Source organism: Pteropus medius, unplaced genomic scaffold (assembly GCF_902729225.1).
Source record: "Pteropus medius unplaced genomic scaffold, Ma_sr-lr_union100, whole genome shotgun sequence".
NCBI classification, from domain to species: domain Eukaryota; kingdom Metazoa; phylum Chordata; class Mammalia; order Chiroptera; family Pteropodidae; genus Pteropus; species Pteropus medius.
In genome coordinates, this window is record NW_024354500.1 from 26,676,274 (window position 1) to 26,695,768 (window position 19,495).

The 19,495-nt window shown below is 31.0% G+C and overlaps 1 pseudogene; it reads left to right on the forward strand.

Annotated features, from left to right (window-relative positions):
- Positions 1–5,239: 5,239 nt before the first annotated feature.
- On the forward strand, positions 5,240–5,358 carry LOC120595103 (uncharacterized; annotated as a pseudogene).
- The last annotated feature ends 14,137 nt before the right edge of the window (positions 5,359–19,495 follow it).

Here is a 19,495-nt window from a genome sequence, read left to right on the forward strand (position 1 = left end):
AAAGTACTTGACAGTTTTTTTGATATAACATATACACTGAGGTTGTGATATCTTTTCTGTTTCATTAAGGAATGGTTTCTTTGTATATATTTTATACATCTTATTTATTTGATAGGAATCAATGGAAGTAAAAAAGTTAAAATAACCTCATGTTGTCAAGGTTAGACCTGTATTTATAATAACTTATTAGTAACAGTTATTAAGAATTGTTTTTACAGTACTGATTTTCTTAAGCTAATATAAATATAACTATATAGAATAGTTAGGTTTTTAAAAAATTTATTTTATCCTGTTAAAAACAATTATGGACCCAAGTGCTTTCAATCTTAATTCTTAAAAATGCTCATCTTCAATCCAAAATTCTATCTTACTGATAGCACAGCAAAGTGTCTCAAATAAAATACTATCTAGGGAGTTGTACTTAAAATTTGGCTTCGAAATCCCATTTTTTCCTTCATTAAAGATCTTTCCTTGAAGATGTATTTACTTGGCTAAAATATGACTTGAGATTTATAGCTAATTTATGCAGAAAAATGTGTAGTCTAGCTTATAAATATTCAAGACAATAATAATAGAAAGAAATATAGAGAATATCTTATATCTTATTAGTGGTCAGTGGTTCTTTTCACAATGTACTATTGATTAAATACCTTATAGTGGACATGGAAAAGAAGAAAGTGTTTTCCTTTGCAGAAATATGGAATTACTTTTAGTATTTTCATTTCTACATATTCACATGTTCCTTGTGTTCTCAGAAACTTGAGAAAATGAAGTTCCATTTTTGACATGCAGAACTTATTTAAATATTTTGAATCTCTATGTCCCACATGAAAAAGCTATCACTTATAGCATTTTCTTTACGTCTTGAATTTCTAAATGTAGATTGCCATATAAAATTCTTCGCCATTTAACTTAGATGAGAAAAATTAGACTTTTATTCTAGTATGCTTTATTATTGTTTTTGGTAGAAACATTTTTCTCAAATGGTATCTAAGAGGGATAAATTACTGATTTACCAAAATTATTTTATTATAAAGTAGTCCCAATACATGGGTTCTAAAGGTATAGAAGGCTCCAGTGTGATTTTTGTTTAATGACAGTCCTATTGTTGCTGACATCTATTAGAATCGTATAACTAATAAGGTTGCATTCCTTTCTGTAAGAGAGGAAGTATGCTTGCTTTATGTTTGCAGGCTTGATCCTGCTTTTTGCTCAGCTTTCCTCCCTTTACAAGAATCATCCCATCTCAGATTACTAACATGCCAGCTTGGTCTGCCTGTTGCTATGGTTTCCCAGCAGTCATTGGCTATGCTGTGTTGCTTGAAATTATGCTTAGGCATGTTCTCATAGAATTTCATCTTTCTACTGTGATTTTAGATGTTCTCAGTTTTGCATAGAGCGGTAATCCATTTTTTTGTAATCCATTTTTCAACTAAGTTTATTTGACCTCAGCAGAATTGAATGTCTTAAAGATTTGGTTGGCTCAGGATTTATGGGGGCTTGTCTTGTTAATAATATATATATGTCTCATAATATATATATGTCTACTGCTCATGGAGTTGAACAAATGACATGATCTCTGAATTTGTTTTAAGGCCCTAATGAATCTGCAACATACTATTTGCCTAAGATGAGTTTCAATGGTAACACAGCTGTTAGTTTCATCTAAGTAAGGGCTTTCCTTTCTTTCATTGTGACATGGTAGAAGTACTGACATTTAGTGGCATCTGTGAAAATCTAGGTCTCACAGTCAAATTACAAATTTTATACTACCACCATTCTATGGGCTATTAGCTTGGCTAGGAACATTTTGCTCTGTTGGTGTCATATTTTGTCAGCTAGTTTTCCTGAGATCATGCTGGCTTTCTTTATTTTGTTCTCTATTTCTTGAATAGCATGCTGTTTAATGATATGTTATGAAAATAGAAAATTCGATAATCAATTTTTATTTTTCCATTTCCAATAGAGTTCTTTATGCTCTTAGGCTATGATGTGGTCTCCCATTTCAATGAAGTTCAGACTCATTAACATTATTGAATAACAATTACTAAACAAACATTTATAAAAGTAAGATCTTTTTAAAGAGAAGTACAGAATCAAAAAGAAGATGATAATCTTGATTTTGATTTTTAAATCAAATAATTTTGTTTTTCAAATTATTTTTTTTCCACCCAAAGTTAATTTTTACATGGTAATCTTGGCAATGGTAGAGAATAAAGAAAAAGTAAAACAATGAGAACAGAAGAGAAATAAATTCAGGCTAAACAATGGTATGACTAGTCTGGATAGGATAATTAAATATTATATGAAGTTATACACTCATACTTTGCACATACACGTTTATATTAAAGCCTTAAAAGTGATCTGCTAAGACATTTCTCTTACTCTCAAATACATCTATCTTTAATTTGTGCCCAGCCACTCCCCAGAATTACCTTAGAATTAAATTTACCAGGTTAGTTTTAGATGTGGAGAGACAAAATTACAATCCCTGTTTTTAATTTGGCTATGACTGGGAAGTATAACTTCATTATTGGTTTTTAAAAAACCTTGAAAGAATGGTGAAATTTTGATATAGGTAATTTGAGAGGACAATCCATATTCTAGACAGTTTATTCTGTTAAAGAACAGTTAAGAATAGTAACTATTTACATATTACCTTAAATCTTAAGTTGAATTTAAATGCATTCTATGCCTTGGTGTCATAAATTTGAGATTCCATCTAAGTCCATTTGTTTAAAAGGGCAAAGAGTTTTCCTGGAATGTTGAAAAATGGTATTAATATTGTCCAGGGTTATTGATTTGTAACTTCTAGATTTTTACCTCTAGAGAATGTTAGTTATAAGAAATTATACTTAAGATATTTGTTACGTTAAACCATAATTATTCAAAGTTTTAAACTATATTTCTATAAAGGGTTCATTTTCACCACAAAATTGGTGATAAATTAGCTCAATTTCACTGTAAAAAAACCAATCTGTATATAAAAAAAAAAAAAAACAACAGAACAGAATTTCTTTCAGATAGGACCATGGTTAAAGATCTATTTCTCCTCCTAGAACATAGTCACTAGTAAAGTAAAACGATAAGTAAAATAAAGATGGCCTTGAAAATGATACAGATTCTCAATTTATGATTACAAATGATTTTGAGAATATTCAGCTGGACAAGGACATTAACAGAAGCCTATCTTCTAAATTCGAAATCTCAGCATCGATATTGTCAATAATGTTACTTTTTATCATGTACAACATTTTGTGTTATTTTCTATGAAGTTCCTGCCTTTCCTTTTTTGCATCTATGTGGAGGTACTGGATTATCCTCTCATTCTAACTATAATAAAATTTCTGATTTTATTATAGCTAAAAAGTACTTTTATACTATTAAATCGGAAGTACTGGATTATCCTCTCATTCTAACTAACACTTGCCTCCTCTATGGCCTCAAATAGGTCACTTCAAATTCCTGATTCTCCATTTCTTATCTGTAAAATGAAGAAAGATTTTTTGAGAATAAAATGAGGAAAAATTTTAAACTGTGAAGTAATAACACAAGTGTTAATTGTTAATTTAACAGTAGTAGAGGTTTACCTCACGGGTTTCTGAAGATGGCATTCTAAAGTTGAAACTGTTTTCTGCAAGAACATAAGACAATATTTACTTTAGATGTGAAAATATTTTCTTAGTAATTATAGAAAGTATGAAATTAAAATAATGGATATAGCCATTTTACACATATCTGAAAAGATATTTGCACACTGATGTTCATAGCAGCATTATTCACAGTGGCCAAGACATGGAAGCAACCGAAGTGTCTCACAATAGATGATTGGATAAAGAAGCTGTGGTACATATATACAATGGAATATCACTCAGCCATAAGAAGAGATGAAATACTGCCATTTGCAACAACATGGATGGACCTGAGATAATCATGCTAAGCGAAATAATCCAGACAGAAAAAGTTGAAAACCACATGATATCATTTATATGTGGAATATAAACCTAAGAACAACAGGAAAACATGACAAACAAGCAGAGATTCATGGACATGGACAATAGACTAGTGGTTACCAGAAGAAAGGAAGGGAGGGAGGAGGGAGTAGGTAGATGGGGTGACAGAAAGAATTCTAACTATGTTCAGTGAACATACAATGCAAAATATATATGACTTACTGTTAAAAAATAAAAAATAAAAAATAAAAAAAGCCTACTGCTAACATTAAAAAAAATGAATATAGTCATTTTAAGAGGAAAATACATTTTTTTCTTCAAAAATTTTTCTTTGCAAGACATTTTCTGTTTCTACTTCCAGGCTCTCAGCATAACTCAATACTTTCAGAACTTTTATTATTTCAGCTTAAAAACATTTCTTTTCCTCAGGGTAATTAATAGTTATTACAATGACATAAAATGTAAATAAATGTAAATAAGTTGAAAAAGCAGTCTATTATATTGGAAATAGTATGGATTAGAGAGTCCAACAGATTTGGGCTCAAATTCTGATACTTCTATTTTCTTACTCTGAACTTTGGGAAAATTATTAAATAATTTGTGCCTCCATTTGCTAATTATGTGATAAGAACAACAATATCCATTTTTTAAGATATTCTGTGAAAGTGATATGAGATAATATATGTGACCTATCTTCCATAGTTCATGGTATATAAGTCCTTAATAAATGACGGCTTTTATCATTACAAGACTCCCATTCCACATGGAACTATTGTTAATATTCTAATCTCTTTGCTTAATAATATAAAAGTACTTTTTAGCTATAATAAAATCAGAAACTTTTATTCGAAAAAAATTTTTAAAAATTATTCTCCAAACTTTCTTTTCATGTTACATACCTGCCTAGTTTTCTAGTCTACAGTTTCAAATACCTTTTGCTTAAATAACAGTTCCTAGGCATTTTTACCTTCTAGATAAGCTTTTGTTTCTTAATTTCATATTCAAAATGTAGAGCCTAGAATTAAATATACTATTCCTTAGTGGTTGGATTCATGAATATTGGAATGAACCAAGTGTCTCTCTTTGTCTGGACCATACGTTTCTATTAATAGAACTTCTTTTTCAATTTCCACTTTTATCCTTACAACCACAAGTGAATGACTTCTGGTTAAGCTGGAATTCCTCTGACGTGTCCTACTTGCCATCCTTCAAAGAGCTGTCAGTCTTCTCTCATCTGATATATCTAAGTTTTTAAATTGCAAGTATAAATTTAAAAAATATATTTAGTCTATGACCATGCCACTCTGAACACGCCTGATATCGTCTGATCTTGGAAGCTAAGCAGGGTCGGGCCTGGTTAGTACTTGGATGGGAGACCACCTAGGAAGACCTGGAGCTGTAGGCGTTAAAAAATATATATATATTTATTGTTAATAAACCTTATATTGAAGAGGAATTTTCCACTCAAATGGCTAACCTTGTAATCAGCTCTCTGTTCTGCTTCTGTAGACATGCTTGCCACATAGGCCGAAGGGTAGCGTGACCTCAAGATCAACTGAAGACTCACTCTCCCCTTTGCTTGTTCTGTCTAGATAACAGAGCTAGTTAAGCCCTGTAAAAGTAAGGTTACTCCTGAGCTCAGGGCCCAGATCTTCAGAGCATTAGCTCTTCTATGAACACAGGCATAATAAACCTGAGTTCTCCAATTCTCCAAGTGGTTCTTGGTTTCCCACCGGTCTGATTTTTCTGCAACAATATGGGTTGGTTTAGCTCATTATTCTAGCCTAATTTTATGTACTTTTATTCTGATACTGTCATCGAATATTTTAACAATCTTTCCTGCCTTGTAACTTTTGACTGAATGCTTTCTATATCTTTAGAAATATTTTGACATTTAAAAATGTTAACTAGCATAAAGCCTAAATATAATCCTATGACATACCCTGGAGCAATCCTTCGAGGCTGACAACATCTAATTAATAAATACTCATTTTCTGAGAGGGTTTCTCAAATAGCCATTAATCCATATGCTTATAATATAATCTAGTGTTTATTTATCCACTTTATTCATAATGCCATGAAAATATTTTGCTGAATATAAACTAAAATACAAATATGCTATATAGAGAGCAGTCAGTTCATCCATTGGTCTAAAGACCAAATCAGAATATAGTACGTCATTTAATTTTCAAAGAATTTTTTTTAGCAAAGATTATAGTTATCAGTATTACTTTTGTATTCCTTAACAAATCATTTATTAATAATCCATTGTGGAATTTTAAATTTGATATTAAGCATATTGATGTGATATGATAGAGTCTAGATTCTATTATTTTTCTATTAGAGTCCTTTTTTTTATTTTTTTGCCTCAAATATAATATTATTGGATTTATTTTATAGAATAACAAATATATAGGGAGCACCAACCATGTGCTAAGCCATGGGATGAGGCAATGCAGAACCAGATAAACAAGTTCTTTCTCCTCATGAAATTTATGTTACAAGGAATTAGATAGACAATAAATACATCACCTAATACATAAATAAAGGAAATTCAGGAGAAAGTAGAATTTGAAGGAAAGGAATATATTATTCTAAAAAAGAATAATATATGTAGTTTTTCATAAAAAAATTGTTAGACGATGATTATTTAAGGGAGTAATAAATATTTTAAAAGGTATCAACTAAGTGAAAAACTATAAAAAGAATATTTCAGGCAGAGAGAACAATGCAAAGACCCTAAACAGAAAATATTTTATGTTTTCTGTAGTGGGATAGAGATCTAGCTGACTAAAGTGTGGTAAACACAGAAAAAGTAGCACGAGATGAAGTTGGAGATGTGGTCAGGAGTCAGATCACCAAGGGTACTGAAGGCTTCTGACAAGGAGATTAGATTTTCCTGTGTAGACTGGGACTCCATTAATAGACTCTAAATGGCCAGTGATCAGATCATCATAGCATTTTGAAGTGATTATTTAGGCTGCTGTGTACAGAGAGGACTGGTAGAATGCACAAGAACAGAAGCAGTGAGACTAGTTAGGAAGACCTGTAATAGTCCCATCAAGAATTAATAAATAATTTTAGTTCAATTTGCCCAAGAGAAAACATATATCAATTACAGAATGACTGAATCTTTAAAAGTAATTCATAAATATACTGAATGATTAATATGCTGAATGGTCAATTTGTCAATTCACCAATTTACTGGAAAGCATTATTTATTCATAAAGTTTGGAGATACTTTGATTGAAATGGATATTTTAATAAACTGAAAAATTTTGAGATGTTTTAGTCAAGCAACTTAAATTTTAATTTGCTATTTTTACATTCAGTTTATTTTTATTTATTATAAGCCATTTCACTCTGGCAAGCCATAATCTAATATATTCTTGATTATTTTACTATTGCTTAGTCTGGAAATGAGAATGTCTTCTGCATTTTCCATTACAAGTCTTGGGCTTTATTCAATATTGGAACTTTATAATGAAAGAGTTTCAACCTCCCAATAAATTTATAAGCATGAATTTATCAATAAGTTCAATGAAGTTAATATTTGAGAATTTAAGAGTTGAAATGTGAATCACTCTTAAAATAAACATTTAAATTAACTTTTTCAATAAATTCACTGCAAAACAACTAAAGATTTAGCTGTATTAAAACTACTAAGAATCATCTCATAGACAATTTAAAAGTCCTCAAAATCTCTTGAAACTGTCCATGCAGCACGATATGCTGAAAACTGTAGAATTATGTAATATAAATGTGTTGGAGTGAATTTCCATTTTTATGAATTTACTTTTATGATTTTTATGAATTTACTTTTAGACAATTGATTTTATGCTAATTTGTTTATTTTAAAAACAAGGTTTGGGTTAGTTTATGATTTGAATTGAACTCTGATAGTGGCAAGGTAAACAGAGGGTAGAAGATATGATACTCTGGATGGAAAAGATTTGATGCTGGGTTGGATTTGAAGAACAGGAAGAAAGGAGAGGTCAATGATTACTTTTCCAGTTTAGGATTTGAAGACATGGTAAGTGCTGCACTATCCACTGAGAGAGTGAAACTTAGGGCACAATCGTGTTTGCTGGCAAGGGGAAAGAATATTTCCAAATTGATATTTTCTGTGTACTTGGGATGCCAATATAATAATGATGTAATGATGTCAAGTAGGATCTAACAGAAGAGGACTAATATGGACTAAAAATTTAGAAGTCATTAAAATATGGATGGCAATTAAGACCAAGAGTGAGAGGTGAAGAAAGAGACACCAGGATTCACTCCTGAGGTTCTCTAACATATAGATGGTGTAGAGAAGTAGTATAGCAGGGAAAGGAGTCTAAAAGAAGTAGCCAATGAGATGTGCTATTGTTAAAAATAAGAAAAGAGAGTTTCTCAAGAAGGGTAGAGTTGTCAAAGGTATCCTATAAAATAGTTTCATTTATGCCATCCCATTTGACTCCCCACTTCCCCTTTTTTCAAGGTTTCTACTTCTCTATTACTCATACTCTGCTTTATTTTATACATAGATATACACATACATGCATGCATACATATATACACACAGTAGTTATATCTATATTCTACTTCATTCTTAACCACAAACTCTTTAAGGATAGGCACTCTGTCATTCATCTTTATATATGCAGTACAGTAACTGGAAAATACAAAATATTCATAAATGTTCGTTAACTTGCATCATTTTATTTCTAATAAGATCTTTGTCTCAGTCACTATCCAGATACATCTTGCATATTCAAGCTAAAATCAAGAGTATATTTTAATCCCTACTGGGTGTTTTCATCTTCATACACAAAAACCAAGTTTAACCTTTTTGGTTGAACACATATTATTTCTTTTTTGTTTATCTCTAAAGTTCTTTTTTGACTTTCAATGAACATCTCTTGAAAGCACACAGTTAAATCACAAACACCGAGCTCAGAGAAGAATATTTGCAAAAAGCCAAGTCTGCTTGTTATATCAGCTACTGATCTGAAACAGCAACCTGCACCTGTAGTGCTAAAATTGATTTTACTTATCTTTGCATGTGTCATCAAGATCAGCATGCATTTTGAACCATTACTTCAGATTTTATTATGAAATGTTGGAAGTTGCTGTCTGTGAGAATAGTTGGTTTTCTGTAAAGCTTCTTTGCTCGTTTGCACGTAGACAAAATCCACATGTAAGCTCCTCAACAAATCTATAAACCTGGAATTATGCCATTATCTGAGCAAAAATTCTAGAGATTGATTTGTTTATTCCTGAGATTGAAGTAATCACTGAAACAGTTGTTAAACAGAAAATCACAAAATGGTGTCACTTGTGCCAAAGTCCGTGATACCAAACCTAGATTTAATACCTGATCTAATTGCTGTTGCATGCGACCTCTTTCAGAAATATAATCTTAATCAACCAGTCTGGAATTTTCTGGTCAATGCCAGTGAGGTAATCTGTCCCATGAGCCTTCTCCAACCCCTCCTACCCCATAGAGAGAAGAGCAATCTGCATGACAAAAACTTTTGAAGTCCGCCCTCCACCAAAAGATGTCCTGGTCTAAAAATAATCCTTTTTTGTTGTTGTTAATAGCTCCCTTGTCCCACCTTTCTTCCTATAAAAACCTTCTATTTTCTGCAAACTCCTGGGAGCTCCCTTCTGGTTGCTAGATGGGATGCTGCCTGATTCATGAATCACTTAATAAAGCCAATTAGATCTTCAAATTTATGGTTGAATTTTGTTTTTTAACACAATGAAGTGTGAATGAGTTCCATTCCATGAGCTAATATAATAAAATAACAGAAGAATGTGAGAAAAAAATTTTAAAAACAAAATAGAATGGAAATGAGTTTTCGAGATCAGTAAACATAACCCAAAGGAGACCTGTTTTAATTGTCCTTACATATAAATCTACATGTAATAGATTTTCTAGCATTTCAACATCACTTTTCAGAGTTACAGCTTCATAAAACCAGAGAATATCAGCATCAAGATGAATCTTAGAGATCCTATCTGACTCAAAGGAGGAAGGACATAAGATATGAGGTAATATTGGGGGAGAGGAGTGGGGAAAGCTGTGTTCATATATCAAATTACATTGTTTTTCTACCAAACCATATGCTTCTCAAAGAAGAGATGAAAGCTTTTATCGCAATTTAGTTCAGTACCTTAAAAGTTCCCAATAAATAATATGATTAGTAGAAGATAATCTGCTTTTAATTATACTTGAAATTCAGGTAGCAACAACAACCAAAAAACCCTTTTTTTGTGGCCTTTCCATATGACTAATAATATAAATCTAATACTAAAATTAATATAAATAAAATTAATATAAATCTAATCTAGAATATAAATCTAATATTAAAATTAATCTTCACTGACTAACTATACACCGAGAGAAGTGAGAAAAGAGTGCCAGGGACATATTGTTGAGAATTAAAAATTAACATTTGAAATTGATCAATCATAAAGAGCACCATTTCACTTAGTTATTTTTTTAAATATTTGAATTGTTGATGTTTATTCTTCATCTCTTCCTATGAATTTTGCAAAATAAAAGGAGATAAAGTAGATAAAATAGAAACCAACTTTTAGTTCATTATCTTTAAACTATGAATCACCTATAATAACTCCCATTAGCACTAATGGAAATTTGCATGTCATAAATCCTTTTGGTGCCTGGAGAATATACCACAGCTCTTTTAAAGTGTCTGGTGCTTTTATCCCTGGGTCTCTCAGAAGTGATGAGCCATCAAATATAGTGTTCCTGGAAAGGAATAGGAAGATAAGTAAAGTATCTCCAATTTTCTGTCTTTACATATAACAGTCATTTTTTCCCAAAAGTACATACATACAAATCTTAATACTCCCATGTAACTATACTTTAAAGGAACTCAGAAAAAGAGACTGGATCACTTGAGGGATCTATGATTATTTCTTATGAGAATTTTATAAGAATTTTTTATAAGTATGATTATAGTTAGTTATAAAAGGGGTTAGAGAAGTTTATTTATACATAAGTACATAATATTTGTTTAACTTTAAAATTATCATTTTGCTTGATTAAAGTTGGAAAAAAAATCTACCAAAAGTCATATGCTAGTGCATCCATTTTTTTGTTGTTGTTCTATAGTGAAATTAAATATAATCTAGGTTTTTACTCACCATTTAGGTATGGGTCTGCACAAACAAACTGCTTTGGTTGATTTGTCAAGTGAGTAACATAAAACTGACCCATAAGGAATGAATCTGATATGTCAGTCTAAGAAATGTTTTAAGGCTGGCAATTTTGAATACCTTCATTTTGGAAACACTGTATTTTTTTTTCCAATTTTTTATTGTAATAAAATATACGTAACAAAAAATTCATAATTTTAATTATTTTTAAGTATACAGTTTGGTGATATTAAGTACATTCATATTGTTATGCAACCATCACCAGCATCTATCTCCGAAACCCTTTCATCTTACAAAACTAAAAACTCTATGCCTATTAAATAATAACTCCCAATTCCACCCATTCCCAACCCCTAGCAGCTACCATTCTACTTTCTGTCTCTATGAATTTGACTTCTCCTGGTACCTCATATAAGTGGAATCATATTGTATTTGTATTTTTGTGACTGGCATATCTCACTTAACATAACATCCTCAAGGTTTATCCATGTCATAGTATATATCAGAATTTCCTTCATTTTCAAGGCTAAATAATAACCCATTGTATGTGTATGTCACATTTTGTATATCCGTTTATCTGTCAATGGACATTTGGGTTGCTTTCCCCTCTTAGTTATCGTAAATAATGCTGCTATGAACATGGTGTCAAGTATCTATTTGAGACCCTGCTTTCCATTTTTTTAAGTATATACCCCAAAATGAAATTTTGGATCATACAGTAATTCTGTGTTTTTTTAATTTTTGAGGCATTACCATACTGTTTTCCACAGCAGCTGCACCATTTACATCCCAACTATGCACAATAGTTGTAATTTCTCAACATCCTTGCCAACACTTGTTCTTTCCTGGTTTTTTGATAGTAACCATTGTAATAGATATGTCATTGTGTTTTTGATTTATATTTCCCTAATAATTAGTCATGTTAAGCATATTTTTATGAGGACCTACTAGATGTTTCAGCTCCTTTATTTCCACAGCAATTTTTATACCTCTAGGGAGCACCACCTGGCATTAATGTTGACTTTAGCTCAGTGTTTAATTTCTCAACTCTTCTGACTTCTTCATTGTTTACTTTGAGTACATTATCATTTCACAGTTTGTTGTAGTCCATATTTAATTGTTTCAGCTTTTCTCAATATCTAGAGGTTTTATTCTATGACAAATTAAATGATGATATTGTAAGTATAATAATATAGTATCTGTTTTTATTGACAGAGTTTTTTTCTAATTACTATAAAACACATTTATTCATAAACTTAGTGAATCTCAATCTGAACTTCTAATCTTTCCTAATAATCTTTCCCCTGTACAATTTTTTTCAATATAGCATCTCAATTCCTCCAATGGAGATCTATTTAGTCACATGATTAAAGAGTATAAGACATGGCTCAGGGCCTTGAAATTACAGTGATTTGTTTACAATCATTCTTTCAGAGCTTACTAATACTAGAGCGATAAGGTCATAACTTCTTCTAGCTTAAGTTTATTCAGGTATAAATGGGGATAGCAATAGAACCTATCTGGCTCTTAACGTTGGACAGATCTGTGGCACTGAGTAAGTACTGAATAAAAGTTATACATATTTTTCAGATTTTAAAAGACAGTTCTCATATCCATTATTTTGTTGCAATCTGTATAAAAATATTGATATATTTCAAATTTTCTAACATTTCATAATGTGTACTTCCTCCTTGAAAGAGAATTTCAAGTGTTGAGGAAGAACAAAGATAATTTATCAGTTTATAGATTCTAAGATTGCATCAGAAAGATATAGCATTATGTTTTTAATCAAGATAATGTTAAATATGAGAGGCTAATGAAGAAAAGAGAATGGAAGTGAAAATATTAGTTAAGAAGCTGTAACGACATTTCAAGTGAGAATTAATAAGGCCTAAACAAAAGAGATAAAATGGAGAAGTAGGGGTATATCTGAAAATTAGGAGTAAATTCAGCAAGTTTTGTAGGCAATTTTGCTTGGGAAACAAGGGAAAGGCGGATTCACTCAAAGTGTTTGGTATTGTGTCTAAGTGTGCCTCTCACTTGGTGGTGCTTTTAATAAAAGAGAGAAGAAAGGAGCACTGGCAGATTTGAGAGAGATAGAAATGCTCTAATTTTGCCCTCACTGAGCTTGATGTGCTGAAAGAATTTCTGGGGAGAGAGGTGAAAGACCTAGAATCTAAAAGAGTTTCAGAAGCCAGAAAATCGATTTAACAGGCAAGAAAGTTGAGGCCATGAATGTGCGTGAAAGATAGGAAAAATAAATACAAGAGAAGCAAAAGATAAGCAGAGATTTTCCTATGTCAAATGTAGGTGATAAAGAATAGAAGCTGGAAACAAACAAACAGAAAAAAAACATTGACAGAGAAGTCCAAGAGGCATCAGGGGGAAGCACTGTCATGCATAACAAGAGGGAAGAGAGATTCAAGACAAAAATGGGAAAAAAATACAATGATATAAAAAACTGAAAGACATAAAATGAAGACTGATAAAAGAACTTTGAAGTCAGTAACCAAACTCTGCAAAGGATTTCAGTAGAGACAGAAACAAAGTGCATGGAATTTGTCTCAATTTTTATACATCCCACTTTCATCAACCTTTATTGTTGCTTTTGAGATACTCTGAATAATCCATGCCCTAGATAACATTAGACACATTTCAAAATTACATTTCTTCAAGAAACTAAAATAATCCTTCAAATTGCTACTGTTTTGTTTGAGAATACTATGGCCTCATGAAGATTCCACATCATGTATGTTCTATTTCCCATGTGTAGGAAATATGTGTTAATCACTTAATTATTTTAAGCAAAAATGATGATCAAATTATTGTAGTGTAAAAACAACTTCACTGGAATTTTTTCTGTTGGTTAGGAAACATAAGGATATTTAATATATACTGTATACGCACACACACAATTGCTGTATTCTTTTTATATATTGGATTCTTCTTTTTCCAAAATAGTCAATTATAATAAAAGTACAGAAAGTAAGCTTGGCAAAATATTGGATACTCTTGGGCATAGAAAGGAGATGGTAGTGCCTCGGGTATAAAGAAGAGTGATGAGTAGGTGCTTTAAGTATGTATAGCTGACAAAGTACTGGACTCTTAGGAACACATGACAGGCAAGGCTATTTTGGGCTCCTGCATGCAGATTCAATACAACTTTAGAGTTTTAAAAAACAATTGCCAGTTTTTATGTTATCAGCATAGAGCAGACTGGAACTCTCAAATCATCTTTTGTTCTTGCCACATTATCTGAGACAAGGATGACCTGGAATAGACCATATTTCAGACTCTGTTTTAGGCCTAACCTGCACTCTAGTTTGTGTTTTAAGAAACAATTGACTGGGTGGCTTTGGGTCTAATCAGTTCTGAAGTGAGGATTTACACGTTCTTTGAAAATAATGAACTCTTATAGGCCCAACTTCTTTACTAAAAACTTTCAAAAAAACTCTAAAATCAAAGATAAAGTTGTAAAAATTATGCTGATATTTTAATTAACCATATCTATGACTAATTCACTATAAAACAAAAATTGCCTCAGTCTGCTCAGGCTGCTATAACAAAATAATACATACTGGTTGGCTTAAACAACAGACATTTATTTTCTCACAATTCTGAGGATATTGAAGTTCAGGATTAAGGTGCCAACAGGATTGGTTTCTGGTGAGATCTCTCCTTCTGGCTTGCAGACAGCTGCCTTCTCATTGTGTCCTCACACAGCCCTTCCTCTGTGCATTTGGGAAGAGAGTGATCTCAGGTGTTTTCCAATTTTTATCAGTGCACCAGTCCCATCAAATTACGGCCCCATCCTGTTGACTTCATTTAACCTTGATTACCACCTTAAAGACCCTCTCTCCAAATACAGTCACACTTGGGGTTGAAGTCTCTACTTATGAACTTCAGAGGACACAATTCACTCCATAACAGATGGGATCCATTTGATATAGAACCTCTTTCTAACAAGAATGGGAAATGTCAAAGGTTAGTAAGCTCTCTTCTACATAATATATCTTGTTATGTAAAACTCTGAGTAAAAGAATGGCCAACTACCAGTGAAAATACATTTATAAAAATATTGTTTCTTTAGGCAGATTGTTACCATAGCTAATTTATCTTTAGTTAAAGCATACAAAATTATTGATTTTTATTGATTCTGATACAAATGGTCAATAAAAAAAAAAAGCAGCAAAACAGCAATGATAGATTCGTGTTAAGTAGGGATAATGGCTTAACTTTCAAGTATTTATAATTGAGTCTCTGGCTAACCAAATAGTCAGAGAAGTTCATGATGTGCAGTGATACCTCCCTAATATGAATAATGCAGTCTCCCTATATTAAGGATTAGTGTTAATCTCCCTTAAAAGCATCATGCATAAGAAAATTCCTTTATACTAGTATATCAATTCGAATTAATCTTTGAAGTATTTCAACACATACTTTTTAATAAAGTTATTTTTCTCAGTAAATCAGATAATCAGATAACTAAAGAGCTTAAGAATAAACAAGCTTTATTTTAAAGGTAACTCCGTTTACATGTGCACTTCTTAAATATATTTACTGACAATAAAATGATATTTAAATGCATTAATAAAGCTTGCTAACAAATCTGTTTTTAGAAAAGTCAGTATTCAAAGTGAGTATTCTACAGAATATATGGTCTGTAATTCCAATGGCTGGAGAAGTTTTCTAGTAATGAAAATTATTTTTAAAATAATATTTAATACTTTAAACATATATACACAAAGTCATAGAAAGAAACAAAAAATTATTCATTAGACCATCATCCAGACAATCCATACTGATTGTTAAAATGAAAGTTAAAAGTCTATGTAACTAGAAAATTTAACAAATAATAAGTAAAACCCTCCCTATCCCAAACCTGCACCCGTTTTCTCTTCCAACCAGAGCCACTTTTAAGAATTTCTTGTGTTATCTTAGATGTTTTATACATAGGAATATATCAGTTTGAACCAGATAAAATTAACTAATTGTTGACTGGCAATTTTATGTGACTCAGACTAACACATGTGATCCTATATCTTGTTTTGGTTTTTGTATTATTATTTAATAATATATTTTAGAATTTTTTCTATATTAGAAAATATAATATTTAGATTAAAAATTATTATAAAGATATAATAGATTTAATTTGACTGATGCTTTTATGATGAAAATTTATGGTACTTTTTTGCTGTTGCAACTTTTATAGGTGTATCTTTATATATGTATACATATATATTTATAGTTAAATGCTAATAGTGACACTGTAGTATCAAAATGACATACATTTAAGTTTTTTACAGAAACACTTAAATTACTCCTCAAAATTGTCATAGTAGTTTACACTACCACAGACTCACAGAAATGTTCCCCATTGCACATACGTATATTTGCGAGAACCAAGTATTACTAATTATTGATAATATCAAGTATCTTGTCTCTTTAATTATATTTGAGATAGAACATTTGTTATATGTCTATTTTCTATTTCTTTCAGTGTATTGCCTATTATATACTTTGCTCCTTTGTAATTTTTTATTGATTTGTATAACATTGATTTTTATAACTCCTTGTAAACTCCTTGTAAGGCAATTAGTGCTTTATTTGTCACATATATAATTTTCCCAATTTAGCTTTTTATCACTAAAATTACAAATAAATTTAGCAAGTTATGCTTTCAGAAATCTTGGGTTCATTTTTACATTCAAATCTTTGATTCATCTGAAATATATTTTGATATAGAGGTAAAGTAGAAGTTAACTTTATATTTCTTTCAAAAAGATCTGTTGCCACTATTATAAATGAGCCATCATTCTCATTAGCACACTTCACTGAATTATTTCATTGTTCTACATAGATTTTTTTTAACTTGATAATCCCAGGTTTGCCAAATAAACAATTATATCACAAATAATGGTAATTTTGGCAGATGAAACACTGACAGTATAGAAAAAGAAGTAAAAGAACTGTACTAATTCAGTGATAATGACTGAATTCTCTAGGGGAGGAAATTTATAAAAGATACAGGTCTAAAGATTAATCTTTGGAGAATACCAAATATCAATTTACATTTAATGTTCAAGAAAATAAAAAGTAGAAGTTTTTTTTCATACAAGTAGGAAGAAAAACATGAGACTATATTGACACTTAAATCAGAGAACTTGAGAAAGTAAAACTTGAGACGAAAACAATACAATTGGCAAGAAAAGCAATTTGGGTTCAGTTACATGCACAGCATTAACAATAGAAAAGATAAAGAAGACTGCATAAGGAAAGAGTGTCTGAGTATGCAGATTATTCTTTCTAGAAGTTCGAGATTAAAAAGAAAAGAGGGAAACACATTGCAAACTGTCTTTAAGTCAAATAAAGATGTTTTTAATTTGGATCGAGATGTGCAATTTTAAAAGCAAAAGAAGCCAGAGAGGCAGTGAGTGGAGGAGAACATTTTAGCAAAGAAAGAGTGACAGAATAGTTCTTTAGAAGTCAGGAAAAATTAAAAGCCATGGTGTTCCTACGATTTTGAGGAAGATAGTGGCAAACTAAGGACATAATGCCAAACTAGAATATGTTCTCCTATTCCACAGGATTAGGCTAAGCATTTGGGAGACTGAAACAACTAACGTGAAAATTAGCCAAAAGACATCTAAACTGATTCAAGTAGGAATGTAAATAGATATTCTACTATGGTCCAAAAATATCAATATTACTTAGTAATTATCCATAACTTTAATGGAAAAAAAATAACAGAGTTAAGAAAAAACATTTGGAATATCATAAATGGGGATTTGGGCAAAATTTAAACAAACGAATGCTGTCATAACACAGAGAGGAGTGCATTAGTCTAAATCTATGCATATAAAATTCTTTCTCAGGAATCAAATTTTGAAAACATTAAATTTTAAAGATTAAGGACACTGAGTTTGTTATTTGTTAGGTATCTGCCATACACTTGTAGGCTGATAAATAATATGTCTTGTTAATTTTTTTATCATTAAATATTTTTAGGTACCTACGCATCAGGACATTTTTGTATTTTATTGTAGGTACTTGTGTGTGTGTGTGTGTGTGTGTGTATCAGCAAATAAAAATTCATCATGAATATTCTAAAGAGGTCTTTTGGAAACTGTATTTCCCCAAATAATCCAGCATTCATATTTTATCCAGGGTAAACTTAAACATAAATGTTGGCTTTTAAGTAATAGCGAAAAAGCAATTTTAAATTTTTTTCTCTTTATTTACAATCTTTGGATAAAAAATTTAAATTTCACTGTATTCTACATTAGGTTATATTTATTTTACTTTGGATTGAAAACTTATTTTTTTGCTCTATTACTGAACATTTCAAAGTAACCAAGCAAACATATCTCATTAGTCTATCCCTGAGCCATAATAATTTAAACAATCCTATTCGTACTTAAATACAAAGGAAAATTCAGTCTAACAAAGATATGTAGCCAGACAAAAAGTCACTATATTTTAAGAATTATAGTTCCCAAAATCTCACTGGCATTTAATTAGGTAAAGAAGAAAACCCATGAGGAACTCGGTAACATTACCCTTCACATTTGATAATAGCTATAAATTTAAGTTTTTTCCTGAATTAAAATTGTTGTTGTTTTCAATTCTCCATAGATCAATATAAGTTCTTCATTTTGAGAGACCACTTGATCTTGTTATAGTTTATGAAGCCTTTGAAAGAGACCACGAGAAAACAAGAGAACATTGATATATCAGTATGTGAAACTTCATCCTTTTATAATTTTATATTTGAAAATAATATATACTACATTTATTCTTGAGTGTGTCTTTATGTCAAGTTCTTGAATGTAAAGGAAATCTGCTTTTGGTCTCTTATAATTTTCATGATGTTGGAGTTTTAAAATGTAATAGGATGTCCGCCCCCTTTTCCTTGAGGCTGCAGCTTTCATGAAGACAATGAAACATTGAAGACTTGATAGAATCAACCTTAACTTCTGGAGTTCCTAAAAACTTTTCAATTGAGAAAGTATATTTCTTAAAATAATGCAGCATTCATCTTTTATCTGAAGCAAACCTAGATATTAATGGTGGCTTTCAAAAAACGATGACTAAGCAATTGGGCCTTATTTTTTTAAAGGAATAGTTCAGCTTACTAGAGTTCTGTTTATTTTGTAAGAAATGTTGAAAACACATTGCAGTGGTTCATAATCTCTATGGGCCACTGAGGAACTTAATATGCAGATTAAGAATTTCATTGACAAGGGATTTTCTACTTTTTATTTTAAATATAATTCATTATTTTCATGTACATGATGTTTATATCACAATACTTTGTGTTCTCTACTGAAGAGACAGTTCAGTGTTGCGCTTTTCCATATTTGCCTTTGATC